We start from the raw sequence: 19,579 nt of genomic DNA, 5'->3' as shown, positions 1-19,579 counted from the left end.
TAGGTGTGTTAAGATTTGGGGACATTTTGCCAAAAATCAGAGGGAAAAAATAAGAGTGACAGTCTTTGTTTGCAAAAGATCCCTCTAGTTGCTGGGAGAGTGACTTGCAGTATATCTGTGGCATCTGAATTATATGTATTAAGATGTTAAATATATTAAATATTTGTCATTCTGCTTTCCTTAGCCTGACCTCGAAGAACTTATGCAATGTGCTTCCAACTTAAGTTACCTTCAACCCATTCAAACAAACCTCTCTCTGGAACACCTGTCTCCAAGCTTGATGTGTGTCTGTCTCACCCATGAATTGGAGCTGTGCTCAGAGCCACCTTTGCCATGAGCGCATTCCGGAGCCTCTCAACTACAAGTGATAGCTTGCTTTGGGTTCTCAGAAAACAGGTTTCATCTCTCTTTTCTTTTTTCCTTTTTCTTTCTTATTTATTTATTTATTTATTTTTACATATACATGTATCTATTCTTTTTCAAATTCTTTTCCCACTTAGGTTATTACAGAGTACTGAGCAGAGTTCCCTGTGCTATACAGTAGGTCCTTGTTGGTTATCTATTTTAAATATAGCAATGTGTACATGTCAATCCCAAACTCCCAATCTGTCCCTCCCCTCACACTTCTCCCCTGCTAACCGTAAATTCATTCTCTAAGGCTGTGAGTCTGTTTCTATTTTGTAAATAAGTTCATTTGTAACCTTTTTTTAGATTCCACATATAAGCAATGTCATATGATATTTGTCTTTCTTTGTCTAAATTACTTCTCTTAGTCTGATAATCTCTAAGTCCATCCATGTTGTTGCAAATGGCATATTTCATTCTATTTATGGCCAAGTAATATTCCATTATGTATATGTACCACATCATCTTTATCCATTCCTCTGTTGATGGACATTTAGGTTGCTTCCATGTCTTGGCTACTGTAAATAGTACTGCAATGAACATTGGGTACATGTATCTTTTCAAATTATGGTTTTCTCCAGATATATGCCCAGGAGTGGGATTGCTGGATCATATGGTAGCTTTGTTTGGAGTTTCTTAAAGAACCTCCATACTGTTCTCCATAGTGGTTGTACCACTTTACATGCCCTCCAACAGTGTAGGAGGGTTCCTTTTTCTCCACATCCTCTCCAGTAATTATTGTTTGTAGATTTTTTGATGATAGCCATTCTGACTGGTGTGAGGTGATATCTCATTGTAGTTTTAATTTGCATTTCTCTAATAATTAGCGATGTTGAGCATCTTTTCATGTGCCTCTTGGCCATCTGTATGTCTTCTTTAGAGAAATGTGTATTTAATTCTTCTGCCCATTTTTTGATTGGGTTGTTTGTTTTTTGATATTTAGCCACATGAGCTGTTTGTAAATTTTGGAGACTAATCCCTTGTTGGTTGCATCATTTGCAAATATTTTCTTAAGTAGTATATTCTAGATTTAAAATCCATTCTTAGCTCTCTCACTGGACTGTCAGTTCCTTGAAGGCAATCACTGGTGTCCTCTATCAACCTCCTAGATGTGCTATGCACAGTACAATTTGTGTCAAAAATAAGTGAGTGAATACTTATTCTCTAAGCAAATGAATACAAGTAAATAAATAAATAAAAGGCTGAATTGGCATGATTTATTTCAAATCTCAGTGCCCTCTATTACTGATCATTTTATTTTAGCAAGGCTAAGTTGTGTTACTTTCAATGTAAAATAATTTGTAATAACTCTGAGGCTTTGAGAATAAAATGAATGATTATTTTCTTTTTAAAAAAAATTTTAAAATTTTATGCAATTTTTAAAGGTTACTTTCCATTTACAGTTATTACAAAATATTGGCTATGTTCCCCGTGTTGTACAATACATCCTTGAGCCTATCTTAATCTTTTTAAAGGACTATATTGTTTTTGCCTGAAAAGGACCACTTTCTATTCGCAAGTTCTATCCATTTGCTTACTGGACAGAACAAGAGAAATTGTCTAATCTCTCCCACACATGCACAGGTATAATCTTTAAAGCTGCTAAAAGAATGGAATAGTGCAATGTGTAATTATCTATCCTAGATTCAAGTTCCAGATAAGTAGCTATCATGTATAAACTAACTTTTGTTAAGGCTTTAGTAAACCAGATCTATAATTCTACAGGAGAGAGAAAATTTTGATATTCATGAAGTTATGTGCTGTGTGCCCTTTCACTGTCAAAGTCATCCTCCTATCACACACACATACATCATCATCATCATCATCATCATCCTTTTGCATCATCCACAGCTGAAGTGACAGTTTATTTCCATGCTCAAAATTGTGTGTTCCTTTCTGAGTTTACTGTTATCTTTTGGAGACTACATATCAAAGGATGAAGGAAAGGACATCAGGCCATCCCTCTGGAAGCCTGCACCTCTCAGTAGGACATTTCCAACTATAAGTGTAAGATGCTAGGAAGAATCTTTGAACATCTCCTACTTTCCAGACCTCCTTAATGGGAGCTGATGGAGAGGGGAGATAGAAATGATTATGTGTAACTCCTGTTATCCAGATGCTTAGTATCTAGTCTTCCTGAGATATATTGATATCTATAATTTTAATCTGTAACTTATGAAAGACAGCTGGGACTTACGTTGTTCGTATTATCCTTCTCCCTCCCCATGCCCTTTGGGGATGATAGTGTATAATTCTCACTTCTAAGTCTGGTCCAGCAGATGAAAGTTTTGAGATAGTTTCTCCATGGGATTACCATACCAAGACATGCGTTGAGTTCTCTAAACCAATTTGTCAAAGATTAAAAAAAATAAGTTAACCATCTAAAGTTATCTCCCAAAATGAAGAAGGTCAAAAGACAACATGTCATTCTAACTGGGACCAGCTATTCACAACTGATGTTCCTCTGATATGCCAAAACCATTTTAGCATCTTACCCAGATCATAAATAACTTGATAAGTAATATGATAAAAAGGAAACATAGGGATCATTACTTGGCTGAAAAATTAGGTTCAAGGATAATGTGTCCCAACTTGAAATGAGAATTACCTTTTTCCTCCAACGTAATATCTGGAGCCAGATTTATATTTGAATATGTAACTCAAAATGACAGCAACATTTTTTAACCTCTTCATATATTGTAAATGAGTTCCACATGTTTGTATCAAATGCAGTAAAATCTACATGTCATATCTCACAACATTTAAAAAAATGCCTAGACGTTTTTCTGACTCAAGTGCAACTCGTTGTCAGTGTAGGGAACTCTACTGGTGATCTGTCCATACACATTGTAGAGGACTTCCCCTCTTCATCTGAGTTGCAATATGTATAAAAACAAAAAGCATTCCTAGACACCATGTGTTTTACCATCTAATAGACAGTGGATAATTAGATATGAAATGTATGGTTATAACATTAACAGGACCAGAAACGTAAAGTGAGGGAAACAGGTAATATTAGGAGATTTTAGCTTAATGTAAAAAGGCTTTCTTGAATTTGGATTTCCTAGATTCTGTTGGAAGAGAGCAGTGGTGAAGGATTATGACTAGAGGCTCTATCATATGTAGAATAGGTTACTGGAGAGCTTGTGCAGAGCCTTGACTGAGAGCAGTGTTACAGAATGTGGTTTAGAGAACACGCTGCGGGAAAGAGAAAAGTAGATCCAACTGCTCAAATATGGCAAGCTGAAGTGGGAGGTCCTTAGACATACAAGCAGAAGAAACATTGTAGTCCTATTGGAGACCTTCCAGAAGTTCAGCAAATATTGGAGAAAACATTTTTTTTTTGCCAGACACTTCATATGCATTGACTCATATTGACTCATTTAGTGTTCTCAAAAACCGCAGGTAGTATTATTGTAATGATTATACAAGTGGAGAGACCAAGGTGCAGAAAATGGTGTAAGATCATAGCAGGGCTGGAATTCAAACCCAAGCTTGTTTTATTCTAACGCCCTTATGCTTTCCAGTCTAACACACTGACTCTCAGCACCTATGGCATGTTATTTTGAATAACTCTTAATGGTTATATTTCTTGGTTAAGGGTAGAATTTTATTTGAAAATCAGTTGTAAAAAATAGGGTAGATGACTATGGCTTTTGGTAAACAATAACAACAAAACAAAATGAGGCATCATCAGAAGGTACTAAACACATGTGCATCCAAAACTGGTTCTAAGGTCTGTAATTTTTTAATTTATTTTATTTTAAATTGAAGTATAGTTAATTTACAATGTTATGTTAGTTTCAAGTGTACAGCAAAGTGATTCAGTTATATGTATATTTTTTGAGATTTTTTTCCATTATTGGTTATTACAAGATATTGAACATAGGAGAATAAGGACCTACTGCATAGAACAGGGAACTATATTGAGGTCTGTAATTTAAGAACTACCATATGACCCAGCAGTCCCACTACTGGGCATATACCCTGAGAAAACCATAATTCAAAAAGAGTCATGTACCAGAATGTTCATTGCAGCTCTATTTACAATAGCCAGGACATGGAAGGAACCTAAGGGTCCATCGATAGATGAATGGATAAAGAAGATGTGGCACATATATATAATGGAATATTACTCAGCCATAGAAATAATCGAAATTGAGTTATTTGTAGTGAGGTGGATGGACCTAGAGTCTGTCATACAGAGTGAAGTAAGTCAGAAAGAGAAGAACAAATACTGTATGGTAACACACATATATGGAATCTACAAAAAGAAATAAAATGGTTCTGAAGAACCTAGGGGGCAGGACAGGAATAATGATACAGACGTAGAGAATGAACTTGAGGACATGGGGAGTGGGAAGGGTAAGCTGGGACCAAGTGAGAGAGAGGCATGGACATATATACACTACCAAATGTTAAATAGATAGCTAGTGCGAAGCAGCCGCATAGCACAGGGAGATCAGCTCAGTGCTTTGTGACCACCTAGAGGGGTGGGATAGGGAGGGTGGGAGGGAGGGAGACTCAAGAGGGAAGAGATATGGGAACATATGTATATGTATAACTGATTCACTTTGTTATAAAGCAGAAACTAACACACCATTGTAAAGCAATTATACTCCAATAAAGATGTTTAAAAAATTAGAAAATAAAAAATAAAGCTGGGCAAGTACAGGGCTTGTAGGCCTGCAGGTGCAGCCCAAAAGGTATCTTTTCAGAAATGCTTATTATGTATCTGCAATCCTATGAGAACATTTAGCAAATTGAGGCTTGTAATGCTCAGTAGTACTAATCAATCACTCAGTCACAATTAGGTGACTGCTAATTAGTTGCAGCAGATAAGCAGGCATAAGCACAAAGAGTAGACCACTTGTTTAGCTACAAAGGGGGAACAAAAACAGAAGAAAAGCTTCTATATACATAGTCCAGATTGATATTGATTAATCAGGCAGCAGGAAAAAAGGCTTTCAACACATAATGGTGAGTACAGGTATGTCTAAATATATGCAACTGTAGGTCCAATATTTAAGTAGGATTATACCTGTCCCTGTGCTCTCTCCAAAGACAGCTTATTTGGATGCCAGGGGGACCTCCATGGGAAAGAGGAACATGATAATCTTTCTGACACTTGCAGGAGGAATGCTTTTTTAAATTATTCAAAATTAAGATAATTCTGGATGTTCTTTTGTTTCTTTCCTCTCCATGTGGTTTCCACGTTGAAGTAGGTTTAATATAATGTCTCATCATCTTTTCACTTTTTACGTTATTCATGCAAGTCAAACAGTTATTCACAACCAGTCTTCTCTTGGGGAAGACTGGGGCAAGAAGGTAGAGCAGGCAGGAAGCTACCACTAGAGTTTCAAGAGCTCTGAGTAAAGTGTGGGTGTGGGTCCTTTATTGAGCAACAAATCCACAAGAGTAAGTGACTTTCTTTCAAGTCTCCATATTTACTCCATAGAGGAAGTGACAATAGTCCTTCAAGGAGCTAGATCCTGGAGCACAACTTCCAAATCTAATCTAGCCTAACAGTTTAAGGAAAAGGAAAATTGTTTTAATAGACATTTCATACAGTGCAATCAATATCCAGTCTGTGTGAAAGCAACAGTTGTTAGCTGGTTTTCAGAGAAGAGCGTGCATCATACTCAGGCTGATTTGCTTGTTTTGACTGACCAGGGCATTCATTCATTTTGATCTTTTTCACTAAATGGTCAAGTCAGTGAAAATGAGAAGACAAATGGTATGGTACGGTATGTAGTGGTACATACCTGGGTTTATTATTCAACTTCCACCACTTACTTGCCAGGTGATATTGAGTAATTGACTTTAGACTCCGAGTCGCAGTTTCCTCACCTTTAAAATCCTAATAATAGAATCTGACTGTAGGGTTAAATTAGATGATGTATACAAAGATCCTACTAGAGTACCTGGCACATACAGATACACTCAATAAAAATCAGCATCCCCATTCTTTCCTCAGCCCACTGGGTGTTTATGGACACAAACAGAAACGGATTAAAGAGTTTCACATTAATTTTTGGCCAGTACACTCATTACTGTTATGCTCAGTTTATAATCTGGTCTTAAAATAATATTTGTGTGGCCAATTGTTCCAAAGAAATCTAGATTAATAGTTGATTTGGGTAACATTATTCTAATTAGAGGGATTTATTCTAAGCATTGTTAGTCTCTGTTTTTCTGGAATCAAGTAGATTATGTTGTTCCAAGTTCAACTGAGTATTTTCAAATAAAACACTTCATAGTGTGTGAATGTAAGTGATATGTTCTAGTATTCTCCCATATGTAGATATATCACAACAATTTACACATTGCCCGTTTCTGGTATTATAATTTCTAGGAAAAATAAGGTCAAGCTGGTATGTGGGGAGTAGGAAGGACATTAACATTGGATGTCATGGATAGAGAAATTTCATGGGATCATAGGCAGCAGGATAAATGAATGAGGAAGGGAAGCAAGAGGAAGAAATGGAGAAGAGGAACCAACAAAAGTAGTAAAAACATCCCCATCCAGAATAAACAAATAATAAAAGTTATCATTTATCAGTAACTCTTTAAACCACACTTTCAAGTGAACACTGTTTTAATTTTGTTTAAAGTGCTATTATTGTCTATATTCCACAGATGATGAAACAGAGGCCCAGGAGGGGATTAAACAAACTGCTGAAGATAGTGGAGCTAGCTAGTAATAGATCTGGGATTTAAATCTGTGACTAGAAAAAGGCCAAGTCTATTTTCTTTTCTCCATGCAATACTTTGCCTTGTGTTCTAAGACAGAGGTCAACAAACTATGACTGCAGGCCAGATCTGGCCCTGTGGACATTTTATTTGTAAATAAAGTTTTATTGGAACATAGCTAGGCCCACTCACTTATGTGTTGCCTATAGCTGCTTTCTTGCTACAATAGCACAGTGGATAAGTTGCATCAGAGACCACAGGGCCCACAAAGCTGACAATATTCACTGTATGATCCAACCAAAAAAATTGCCAACTTCCTGTTCTAAGAGCAAATATATGAGTTTAGCTACCAAGAAGATATTTTTCTGTAAAGATAACTAAAGTAATCATTAGTTACTGAAATGGAAAAAGAAATGGTTTAGAAATCAAATCCCATTAACATTTTAGGGCACTGTAACCTGTCGTTCTCTCATTTCAACCCTCACAATAACCCTGTGTAGTGGGTGTGACTAACTATTTTATACAAAGTTGGAAACTGAAGCTCAAAGATCTGAAGGTATCCATTTGCCCAAAGTTGCAGTTAGGCAGTGAATAAGGCTGATATTTGAACCCAGACCTGTCTTACATCAAGTCTAGTGCTACTTACACCACATTTGAAAATCTAACTAGGAATATAGGTATAGGTGATGAGCAGCAGGGGGAATATGAAGGCAAATTTCCTGATTTCTTTATCTGGAAGGATTTCCTGTTTTCTCAGTACTCAGCAAGAACAAGTAGAAAAGAAAGACTGTGTAAAGTCCCTGTCGGGAAGGGAGCAAAGAGCAGAGTTGTTCTTAAAGAAGAAGCATGGTAAGTATCTGATTTATGCATGAAATCTGTAAATGTTGCCATAGGAAAAACATGGTAGGAACCGTGATTATGAATTCATTAGGAAACCTGTGAAGGAAGGGGTCATGAAGAGTCTTGATCCCAGTGTTGGTGCAGGAAAGGGATTAGGGATCAAAGGAAAGATTTTTTGGAAAGTCGCCTTAGTATAGACCTCTCACACTCAAGATCAGGAGATCGGGGGACACTGCTGCAGGAATGGCTTCTTGGGAATTCCCTGGCGGTCCAGTGGTTAGGATTCCATGCTCTCAGTGCCAAGGGCCCAGGTTCGATCCCTGGTAGGGGAAGTAAGATCCCACAAGCCATGAGGCGCGGCCAAAAAAAAGAGAAAAAAAAAAGGAGTGGCTTCTTTGTCATTCATGTTGCTTGCCATGGGTTCAGTCAAGTTCCACTAGGTTAGCTCTCCAAATTCCAGGGCTATTTGGGGCTGGGGTGGAGCCTCAGGTGATTTTTTTTTAAGGTAAGAAGTGGATTTATTTAGAGAAACACACTCCACAGACAGAGTGTGGGCCATGTCAGAAGGTGAGAAAGGCACCAGGGTATGGGGTTGTCAGTTTTTATAGGAGTAGGTAATTTCATAGGCTAATGAGTGGGAGGAATATTCCAGCTATTTCAGGAAGGGGCGGGGATTTCCAAGCATTGGGCCACCACCCACTTTTTGATCCTTATGGTCAGCCTTGGAACTGGCATGGTGCCTGTGGGTGTGTCATTTAGCTTGCTGATGTGTTACAGTGAGCTTGTATACTGAGGCTCAAGGTCTAGGTGGAAGTTGACTTGTTAACCATCATGGACCCATTTGATTCTAATCAGTTTATGTCATGTCCTTGGGCTATGTCATTCTTTCAAAGGTTGTGCCCTGCCCCCTTCCCTCCTGTTTCATTCCCACGTCAGAGATTTTACTCCCATATTCTTATGGGAAGCAGAAGGGCGATGGTCCGTCTTCTGTAACTGCTTCAAGGCTGAGTAAGGGCATCACCCTGCCTGTCAGGGAGTAAAAATCCCTGGGTGCCAGATCTAGGGGCCCCAGGGGCAGGATAGCTCGTTGTTTTAAGTCAGCATAGGCTGGAATCCTCGCATAGCCATCATCTTGGTGTGGAACTGTTGTAACTGCTTCCATAGACTTTCTGTGAATCTCCTTGATGATGAAGCACTTTTTGTAACAGCATCAGAGTAAAAAAAAAACTATAAATAAAAAAAAATCTATAAATGACAAAACTGATTACCGTGTAATTGATAAAGAAACTTGGTTACAATAACCAGAATTACGAATGATTGCATTTAACTTAACATACCAAATAATCCTAGTTAAATATTTCAGTTTTAAGATACCTCAGGGGACCTCTAAAGTACCCCAAAGTTCACTGGAAATCAAAAGAAACTTAATTAAAATTTGATATTTGGGAAGTTTGTTAAAAAGTTTTAAAACACTTGGTCAAATAAGATCCTAGGTCACTGCGAGACAGTACTTATTCTTTAACCAAAGTTACAAAAGATCTCAAAAGCAAATACAGATCACTTAAAGTCAAAGAAACTCATACTATCTGTTATTAAAAGCAGCATTTCAGGGCTTCCCTAGTGGCGCAGTGGTTAAGAATCTGCCTGCCAATGCAGGGGACACAGGTTCAAGCCCTGGTCTGGGAAGATCCCACATGCCGCAGAGCAGCTAAGCCCGTGTGCCACAACTACTGAGCCTGTGCTCTAGAGCCTGCAAGCCACAACTACGGAAGCCCATGTACCACAGCGACTGAAGCCTGCGTGCCTAGAACCTGTGCTCTGCAACAAGAGAAGCCACCACAATGAGAAGCCCTCGTACCACAACGAAGAGTAGCCCCTGCTCGCCGCAACTAGAGAAAGCCCGCACAGAGCAATGGAAGACCCAATGCAGCCAATAAATAAATAAATAAATAAATAAAATCTAAAAAAAAAAAAAAAAAAAAAAAAAGCATTTCAAGAAAACTTTGGAGGGAGAAGCAAATCCAGTCTTGTCCCAGCCTACTCCCAACAAAATCCATTTTCCCAACTAAATTTAATCCAATCTTTAAAAATCCTGATCATGCACAACTCTTTTCAGTATGTTTTCTCTCATTCCTCCTACCTTCTTTTACTGAAAACATACAAATTTATAACAGATAGAATAAGGTTTTATTTCATCTCTAGTAAACCTAGGTACAACAGAAGTGTTATACTCAACATTGATGACTCTAAAGACATGTATATATTAATCAAATCAACAAGTGTAAGCCACCTTCAATACCCGATATCAGTTTAGAACTGAATATTTTCCAGATGACATGAACCTGAAATTCATTCTGGCCAGATTATTTTCTGAGTATTTATATAAGCACTTAATTTTTTTAAAAGCCCATTAAGTAGAGCTCTTTTAATTTTTGGCAATACCATACACCTACAACACACATATAGATACATATAAACACACAAACAAACACAAAGCCTTCATAGTCCCCATTCCAAAATTTCAGTCCTGAGTCAGGTACTACATAAAACCCATCAGTTACAAGGGGTTGGATTCAAATTGGGCTTCTGGCAGATGGAACAAATCAAGGTCACCTATCTAGATGGCTAAACCCATTTTACTAGTGTTTACAGAAAAGACACTTAGGATTTCTATTTATGTTGATAAGTTCTAAATTACTTTACACTCTTTTTTCTTAACTTATTTATTTTTATTTATTTAGTTTTGTCTGTACTGGGTCTTTGCTGCTGTGCATGGTCTTCCTCTAGTTGTGGTGAGTGGGGGCTACTCTTCATTGTGGTACGAGGGCTTCTCATTGCGGTGGCTTCTCTTGTTGCAGAGCACAGACTCTAGGTGTGCGGTCTTCAGTAGTTGTGGCATGAGGGCTCAGTAGTTGTGGCTTGCGGGCTCTAGAGCTCAGGCTCGGTAGTTGTGGTGCACGGGCTTAGTTGCTCCACGGCATGTGGGATCTTCCCAGAGCAGGGCTTGAACCCGGATTCTTTTTTTTGTTGTTGTTTTTGTGGTACACGGGCCTCTCACTGTTGTGGCCTCTCCCATTGTGGAGCACAGGCTGTGGACGTGCAGGCTCAGCGGCCATGGCTCATGGGCCCAGCCGCTCCGCAGCATGTGGGATCTTCCCAGACTGGGGCACGAACCCGCGTCCCCTGCATCGGCAGGCGGACTCTCAACCACTACGCCACCAGGGAAGCCTGAACCCGGATTCTTAACCACTGCACCACCAGGGAAGTCCCTACCCTCTAAGGTAGATAGATAGAGGGAAGCAGCCACAGAGCACAGGGAGATCAGCTCGGTGCTTTGTGACCACCTGGAGGGGTGGGAAGGGGAGGGTGGGAGGGAGGGAGATGCATGAGGGAAGGGATGTGGGAACAGATGTATATGTATGACTGATTCACTTTATTATAAAGCAGAAACTAATAAAATAAATAAATAAATAAATAAATACATTGAAAAAAAAAGAATAAAAAAAAAAATGGCAGAGATAAGCGTTCCTGAGAAGACCAGATAGGATATATTCATCTGAAAGGTACAGGCAAGTTCCTCCTAGGATGACTTTGTTTCCTGTTTGTTTAATATTTACAAGCCTCTTAAGAGAAATAGGGAAGGCTTTGGGAGTGGTAAAAGGATTTGATGGATTTTGGATTATTTTTGGAGCCACACCTCTGGTCCTGTAAAGACTACATTTGTAAAACAAGGACAGTTTTGTTTTCTTTTTCAGAGAATTGGGTGGTTACCTCAATGATATTGAAGGACTGATATAACCCATTCACCTATGTTGGAAAGTTTTACTTTTTCTCATTTAGTTTAGGGGGCCTCAGGTGATTCTACTATGCAGCCGATTGAGATCCACAGTCTCAAGCAGAAAGTATCATTCTGGAGCCTGCATCAGTGATTTTGCACAGGCTCTTGAATGCACTCTCCTCTTCTTCAGTCTGTCAAAACACCCTTATTCTCCCAGACCAAAATCAAATATTGTCCCTGACCTTTCTAGTAGAGTGGATATATTATATATGAGCATGTATGGCCTTTTATCTTATCTTATCCAACAGTTGCTCACCCCAAACTGAATTCTTCGAGGGCAGGGACAGATTCTTACTAAATATTTTTTTAATGTTAACCTCTAGGGCAAGGCTATACACATAGTTAACATTCTATAAATATTTTTAATAACAACCCTTTTTTTTTTTTTTTTTTTTTTTTTGCGGTACGCGGGCCTCTCACCTTTGCGGCCTCTCCCGCTGCGGAGCACAGGTTCTGGATGCACAGCCTCAGTGGCCACGGCTTACGGGCCCAGCCACTCTGCGGCACGTGGGATCCTCCCAGACCGGGACACGAACCCGCGGCCCCTGCATCAGCAGGCGGACTCCCAACCACTGCGCCACCTGGGAAGCCCAATGACAACCCTTTTGAAATAGAATTATATGTTTAGGCAGACTAAATATAGGCTCCTTTATTAAATTGGAACTAACACTTTGCCCATCAGTCATGTGAATTTCAGGTGTCCCCTACACCTAACCCCCACCACATGTGTACAGTGCATAAAGCTTTCTCAGGGCCACATCTATTTGGCCAGGATTGGTTGAAGTTAATTTATCCTTATTTTTTAACACAGTGCCTGACAAATACGACAAGTTAAATAAATATTTCATAAGATATTTGTTGAATAAAGGAATCAGCAGAAGTAATTTAAAGATAGGAGGCAAATACCACTGTCTTTGACAATATATAAAAGCAGAATTAGGAATCCAAAGAGTGATTCTTTACTAACTCCTTAATGTTCCCTAACAGACTATCTGAAAGGGAGATAGAGTTTGTGGATACAGAGCAGGTTGCTAATAGGGAATCACAAATCTGGCAGAAATCAAAATGAAGATAGGCTGCAAAGGTAAATGTTTTTGTCTAGCACAGACTCTGGTAATGCAGGCAGTGACTCTATTTGAAGAGTCACTTGACACATTAAGCTTGCTTCTCTGGAAAGTGTCTGAGAAGTATTTGATTAAAGTTCTAGGCTTCATTTTCAACTGAATAAAATGTAACTTACATTTCCACACCCATTTTGCTGCACTGTAATGCTGTAATGACAGTTACTCCTCAGACAGACTATATCGCGGCTTACTGGAAAGAAGACAAAGGCATATCTTCTTAGACACTATTCCAAGAGTGAGCAAGATGTCAACAACATTTATTGAAAATCTTCTGTGTGAGAATCCTTCACCATCAGCCTCATTCAGATCAGGCCATTGATTCTCTCTACCTGAAAACTTAACCTTTGCACAGTGCCTGTATTAGGTTTGAACGGGGCTTATTGAATTGCCACCATACCCGGGATGGGAGTGGTGGTGAATCATTCTGTCTAGTATAAACTAACTACATGGTAGATCTACAACCCTGGTTTTCAACCAGAGTTTTGTATCAGAATTGTCTAGAGAACACTTAAATCAAAGCTTATTGAAAAATCTCTAATCTTTAACCATTCCCTGCCATCACCTCCCAAGGGGAGATTCTAATACACCCTTGTTGAAGAGGGAAGTGAAATTTTAAAACGTAAACTTTTAAATGCTCCTCAGGTGATTAAGGCATGCTTTCTTTGCGCCTCTGCTCTTCGAGAACAATTAGCACAGTGTGAGGATTCTTACAGGGCTCCCATAATCTTGCCTGTGTCACTCACACCCATACCATTACTCTCATAGGCAGTTTTGAATGGTAGGAAAGCGTATGATCTCCATATTTGAATCCATGTTGAGGAATCTATTTGTTGAATGACCCTGGGCAAATCAATTAAGCTTTCTGAGCTCAATTTCTTCATCTCTCAAATGGAAATAACACCATCAATGTCATGGGCTTAACAGGATGATTAAAGTGTCCAAAACTCTTAGGAGATGCCCAGAAGAGTCTTTGTATCAGCAAGAATTTAGTCAGGAAAACCACAAGCAAAAGAATGGCTTTTCTTTCTCTTCATCCTTCTAAGTCTTACACAAAATCCTCCCATTAGTAGATTCTAAATTGGAGCCCTTCTGGCAAGAGGATCTGGGAAATGTTTCCAGCCTTCCTGCCCCAAAGATACAGGGAAGAGCATGGAAAGGAGTGAAGATAGTATTGAGATGCCAAATGCCAATCTAATATAACAATAAATGGTCAATAGAAATGATCATTTATATTTATTGGTCTGCCTGTGGATTAGCGCTAGGTCTTGGTACTCTACCCTAGGTCCAGTCCTGTTTGACTGAGGTGTGATGACTTCTCACTAGCCTGGTGTAGCAGAAAGAACACAAACTATGGAGGCAGGCATAATGGGGTTGGGACCCTTACTCCAGCTGACATGTGATGGATGTCCCTGAACAAGACTGGATTGCTGGTGATCTCTCTAGGGCCCAAATGTTTCTATCTGAGCTCTCTTCCTCTTGGTTTCAGCTTTAAACCCTTTACGACTTCCTTCTACTATTATATTCCTGTACGTCCTCCAGCAAATCCCATCCAATTACAATATCTATAATTTCCTTTTTTAGACTTCATTAATGAGGCTGCTTGGAGAAACAGAAAAAAACGATAGACTGGGAATCAGATCTCAGTTGCAGCACACAGAAGCTGTGCACCGTTTAAAGTTTTACTTAATCTTGTTGCACTTTTGTTTCATTATTTGTAAAATGGCCCCTAGAGAAGTTTATTCAGACAGTCATGACGTATTCATTCACTCTTGTCACTTTGCTATGGCTTTGATTCCCTGTACTATACGGTATATCCTTGCTGCTTATCTATTTTATACATAGTAGTTTGTATCTGTTAATCCCATAACCCTAATCTGTTTCTCCCGCTTTCCTTCTTTCCTTTGGTAATCACAAGTTTGTTTTCTATATCTGTGAGTCTTTTCCTGTTTTGCATACACATGCAAAACACTTCTATTGTTCACTTCTATTGTTTTTTAGATTACACTTATAAGTGATATTTGTTTTTCTCTGTCTAATATCACTAAGCATAATATTCTCTAGGTCCATCCACATTGCTGCAAATGGCACTATTTCATTTTTTATGGCTAAGTAATATCCTACTGTATGTATATCTATCTATCTATCTATCTATCTATACCATCTATAGATAGTTTCTACACTATCTCTTAATCCAATCATTTGTTATTGGGCACTTGGATTTCTTCCATGTCTTGGCTATTATAAATAGTGATGCTATGAACATTGGGGTGCATGTATCTTTTTGAATTACTGTTTTTGATTTTTCCAGATATATACCCAGGAGTGGAATTGCTGGATCATATGGTAGTTCTATTTTTAGTTTTTTGAGGAACCTCCATACTGTTTTCCATAGTAGCTGCACTGATATGCATTCCCACCAACAATGTATAAAGGTTCCCTTTTCTCCACACCCTCTCCAATATTTGTTATTTGTAGATTTTTTGATAATAGCCATTCTGACAGGCATAACGTGATACCTCATTGTGGTTTTGATTTTCATTTCTCTAATAATTAGAAATGTAGAGCATCTTTTCATGTGCCTGTTAGCCATATGTATGTATTCTTCAGGAAAATGTATATTCAGGTATTCTGCCCATTTTTTAATTGGGTTGTTTGTTTTTTTGATATTGAGTTGTATGAGCTGTTTGCACATTTTGGATAGTAACTCCTTGTCCATTGCATCATTTGCACATATTTTCTCCCAGTCAGTAGGATGTCTTTTTGTTTTGTCGATGGTTTCCTTTGCTGCGCAGAAGTTTTATTTTGTTTCGTTTTGTTTTTATTAACTCCAGACTTTATTTGAATTTTATCAATTTTTCCATTGATATCCTCGTTCTGTTCCAGAATCCAATCTCTGGTACCATTTTGCATTTGGTTGTCTTTTTCATCAGTCTGCTCTGGTCTCTGACAGTGTCTCAGATTTTCCTTGTTTTCCATGATAGTCCCAGCCGGGTATCCTGGAAAATGTCTCCAGATCTGGGATTTTCTGATGTTTATTTCATGAAGGGATCCGTGTTATGTCTAAGTTTTGGAAAGAATACCACAGAGGTGAAGTGCCCTTCTTGCTATATCATATCAGGGTATAATCTCCATTTCTGAGAACACCTGCTCTAGTTTTTTTTTTTAATTAATTTTTATTGGAACATAGTTGCTTTTCAATGTTGTGTTAGTTTCTGCTCTACAGCAAAGTGAATCAGCTATATGTATACATATATCCCCTCTTTTTTGGATTTCCTTCCCATTTAGGTCACCACAGAACACTGAGTAGAGTTCCCTGTGCTATACAGTAGTTTCTCATTAGTTATCTGTTTTATACATAGTAGAGTATATATGTCAATCCCAATTTCCCCATTAATCCCACCCCCCCTTCCCCCTTTGGTACCTGTGCAAAAAGTTTTTAAGTTTAATTAGGTCCCATTTGTTTATTTTTGCTTTTATTTCTTTTGCCTTAGGAGATGTGCAAAAAAAATACTGCTGCTATTTATGTCAAGGTGTGTTCTGCCTATGTTCTGTTTTAGCAGTCATGGTCGTTTATCTTAAAGATGGCTGCTCTCAGTTCCTTCCCACCCTATATGTATAAGTCTTGCCTCCAACAAGAAATGGAGCTCTTCCCTCCAGTTTCTTGAATTCGGATTAGCCCAGACTACTTGGACCAATAGAATATGGCAGAACTGATGCTGTGTAACTTCTGAGGCTAAATCATAAGTAGCTATGCAACTTCTTCCTGGGTTTTTGGAATACTCCATCTAGGAAAAGCCAACAGCCATGTAAGAAGTCTGATTTCTCTGAGACAACCATGCTGTGAGGAAACCCATGAGAGCCATATGGAGAAAGAGGTTCCCAACCAGCTCCAGCTGTTCCAACTCTCCCAGCCCAGGCACCAAACATAAGAATGAAGAAGACACTTTTATGAGACACCCCAGTGAGAACCACTCAGCTGATCCCATTACATAATAGAATTATCAGAGATAAGGATTAATTTTGTTTTATGCCACAGATTTATAAGGTAGTTCGTTATGCAATAATAGATAAACGGAAACAAACTCTTCTTTCCAAGACACATAATTACCACTAAGGTACTGGTTTAGGAATGATTCAAGTATATCATATACTCTTTCAGGAACTATTTTCCCCTTCCTATGAAAGCAAAAGATATTATATTGGAGGAGTGAATTGTATTAGTTTACATAATAAGTACATAGAATGTATTTGGTTAATGGTGATGGCAAGTTATAATTATGTAATTATACATGCTCAGAAATATTTTGTGTGTTCCATTAGCTCAGACAGAATGTGTTATATTGGTGGATTTAGGAGAATTGGCCTTGGCCAGTTAGACAAATGAAAATATATGTAAGATGAAGAATGGAAGAGGGAGGATAAGGAATGTTTACATTTTTGTGATCCAAAGGCAAGCCAAGAACTAAAATTTTACTGAGTAGAGAAGAAGACGCAGGTAATGATAAACTTTCCCCCATACTCCCCTGTTTTGGAAACCCCTCTTCATGATAATGCTATTTTAATTAGGGAAAAAAACATGGAAATGAGATAATTAGTAATCCTGGACAGAAGTATATGTGATTTTGTCAGCACTAGCTTTCAGAGAAAATTAAGATGGATTGTGAGAGGATTAGAAGAAAACATAGAACTTGAAATCATATATGGGGAGTCTTGGGTGGTAGGTAAAAGCGATACACTGAGCCAGGGTGCTCTAGATCCTCGCCACTTTAAGTGTGGTCCCTGGACCAACATCACCTGAAAGCTTGTTAGAAATACAGAATCTTGGGCCCCACTCCAGACACACTGACTCAGAAGCTGCATGTTAACACAACCCCAGGTCATTCATATGACACTAGTATTTGAGAAGCATTTATCTAGAGCACTTTAAGCATGATATCTACCTGCCATTTTTTTCCTACCTCCATGGTCACAAGAAGTATAAATAAATCAAGTATGCCTGAATTCAAGTTGCCCTACCTGCCCTGTTTGTTGTCATTACTGAATGGGAGGAATTTTGGACTAGGAGATAACAGAACTCATTATTTGGGTCGCTTTTGTGAGTTGGCTTAGGTTTCAAGCTATTGTGGCAGACTGCTACTGGAATTGTTTCCCTTGTCTCTTTCTGCTGACACAAAGTACAGTAGTGTCCCCTCCCCAACTCCCCTGGCTTATCTGTGGTTTTGCTTTCTTTGGTTTCAGTTACTGTGGCCAACCATGGTCCAAAAATATTAAATAAGATATTCCAGAAATAAATAATTCAGAGTTTTAAATTGCACAGTGTTCTGAGTAGGGTGACGAAATCTCAAGCCATCCCGCACTGTCCCACCTGGAATGTGAGTTGAATCATCCCTTTGTCCAGCAGATCCTGCCCGTTAGACACTCAGTATCAGATCAACTGCCGAAGTATCACAGTGCTTGTGTCGAAGTAACTCTTATTTTACTTACTAATGGCCCTGAAGCACAGGAGTAGTGAAGCTGGCAATTCAGTTATGCCAAAGAGAAGCCATAAAGTGCTTCTTTTAAGTGAAAATGTGAAAGTTCTTGACTTAATAAGCAAAGAGAAAAATTGTATGCTGCATTTGCTAAGATATACAGTAAGAATGAATCTTCTATTTGTAAATTTGTGAAGAAGGAAAAAGAAATTTGTGCTAGTTTTTGCTGTTGTACCTCAAACTGCAAAGTTACAGCCACAGTAAGTGCTAAGTGCTTAGTTAAGATGGAAAAGACATAAAATTTGTACAATAAGATATTTTGAGAGAGACAGAACACATTCACATAACATGTATTGCAGTATACTGTTAAAGTTGTTCTATTTATTATTAGTTATCGCTGTTAATCTATTACAGTGCTTAATTTATACATTAAACTTTATCATAGGTATGTATGTATAGGAAAAAAACAGTATATGTAGGCTTTGGTACTATCTGCAGTTTCAGGCAGGCAGTAGGGGGCCTTGGAACGTATCCCCTGTGGATAAGGGGGGACTAGTACATAATATTGCACAGAGGGAGAAGGGGGGAGGGTCAACATCCATGTTACATCCATGTCTTTCTGCTGAGTGTAGACCACTTTCCAGTGTCCTTCCAAAGTAAACTACCAGAAACCAAGCAGGGATGGGTATGATAACAAGCAGCAGCCCCCCCCCCGTGGTAATGAGATCGCCAGATGCGGCCTTACATACCAAGGTCTCTGGCTGTGGTTCATTAGTCATGGGGTTCCAGAAAATGAAATCAACACATGCCTCATTAAGAAGCTAACTGATTTGTATAACTGGATCTTGTCAACAGAAGCTGAACTTGAGCCACCACAACAGACAGATGTGAACCATGGCTCAGTTCTCAAATCTAAGCTATTTTGTAGATCCAGAGCCCCATGAATGAAGAAATAATCTGGCATTGCGAAGGAAAGACACAAGTACATTGTGAGCTTTCTCCTCACAGTCTTCCCCAAAGAAGGCTTATAGGTATTTATTGGGATAACAGTACTCCGGGGAAAGGTGAGAATCAGAAATTTCAGGCAAGACTGAACATTGACATGAAACTAATTCTAGTTTCTGGGAAGCCAGAACATAATTATAGCCCACTAGTAATAGAAGTTTATAAGGGTCAGGTGATAAATATAATTCTGACCAACATCTATA

The sequence above is a fragment of the Mesoplodon mirus genome (assembly GCF_964341445.2).
Source record: "Mesoplodon mirus genome assembly, chromosome: X".
Lineage (NCBI taxonomy): Eukaryota > Metazoa > Chordata > Mammalia > Artiodactyla > Ziphiidae > Mesoplodon > Mesoplodon mirus.
This window is presented reverse-complemented; position numbering follows the sequence as displayed.